A 262-nucleotide genomic window follows, 5' to 3' on the forward strand; every position below is an offset into this window, starting at 1 on the left:
CCGACGCGCGACTGCAACGCCGACGAGATGGCTGGCGGAAGCACGCTTGGCTTAGACGAAGGCAAGAACAATGTGATTCCCTCAGATGTTGGTTGATTCAACGAGGTTACAGTCTAACCCCGCTATTCGCCCCGTGAACCCAGCTATTCGCCCCGTGATTTGAGTCGTTCTTGCAGCCCGCGTTCGCGTCATGCTTCGCGATGTTTCGAACGCACTCGCATATCGCAAAATGGGGCCGTTTTGCTCATCATTCTTTTCGGTA

General features: G+C 54.6%; 1 protein-coding gene across 2 annotated transcripts in view; it reads right to left on the reverse strand.

Annotated features, from left to right (window-relative positions):
- Window positions 1-262, reverse strand: part of LOC119587694 — a 29,577-nt gene that overhangs the window by 4,266 nt on the left and 25,049 nt on the right. The gene's annotated exons all lie outside the window — the stretch shown is intronic.

The sequence above is a fragment of the Penaeus monodon genome, chromosome 23 (assembly GCF_015228065.2).
Source record: "Penaeus monodon isolate SGIC_2016 chromosome 23, NSTDA_Pmon_1, whole genome shotgun sequence".
Taxonomy (NCBI): Eukaryota; Metazoa; Arthropoda; class Malacostraca; order Decapoda; family Penaeidae; genus Penaeus; species Penaeus monodon.